Raw genomic sequence first — 251 nt, 5'->3', positions numbered from 1 at the left:
ATTTTTCCCAATTTCAAATGATGTCCCCCAAAAGGAAACTGTCAACATCTGTTTTATCTAAAAAGATACATTTCTCATTTGTTCATATCACTTCAATTTTATTGCTGCAAAATGGGATAGTCAAGCAGACAAACTGACCAACACATACATAATAAAAGATCGATACCCCTCGGCGCCTGTGTATCGATACAGTATTGCCACTGAAAATATCACAATACAATGCTGTATTGATTCCCCCCCCCCCCCCCCCC

General features: G+C 39.4%; 1 protein-coding gene across 2 annotated transcripts in view; it reads left to right on the top strand.

Moving 5' to 3' along the window:
* paqr5b (progestin and adipoQ receptor family member Vb) overlaps window positions 1-251 on the top strand; it is an 11,332-nt gene that overhangs the window by 1,461 nt on the left and 9,620 nt on the right. The gene's annotated exons all lie outside the window — the stretch shown is intronic.

This window comes from Etheostoma spectabile, chromosome 1 (assembly GCF_008692095.1).
Source record: "Etheostoma spectabile isolate EspeVRDwgs_2016 chromosome 1, UIUC_Espe_1.0, whole genome shotgun sequence".
Taxonomy (NCBI): domain Eukaryota; kingdom Metazoa; phylum Chordata; class Actinopteri; order Perciformes; family Percidae; genus Etheostoma; species Etheostoma spectabile.
This window is presented reverse-complemented; position numbering and strand designations above follow the sequence as displayed.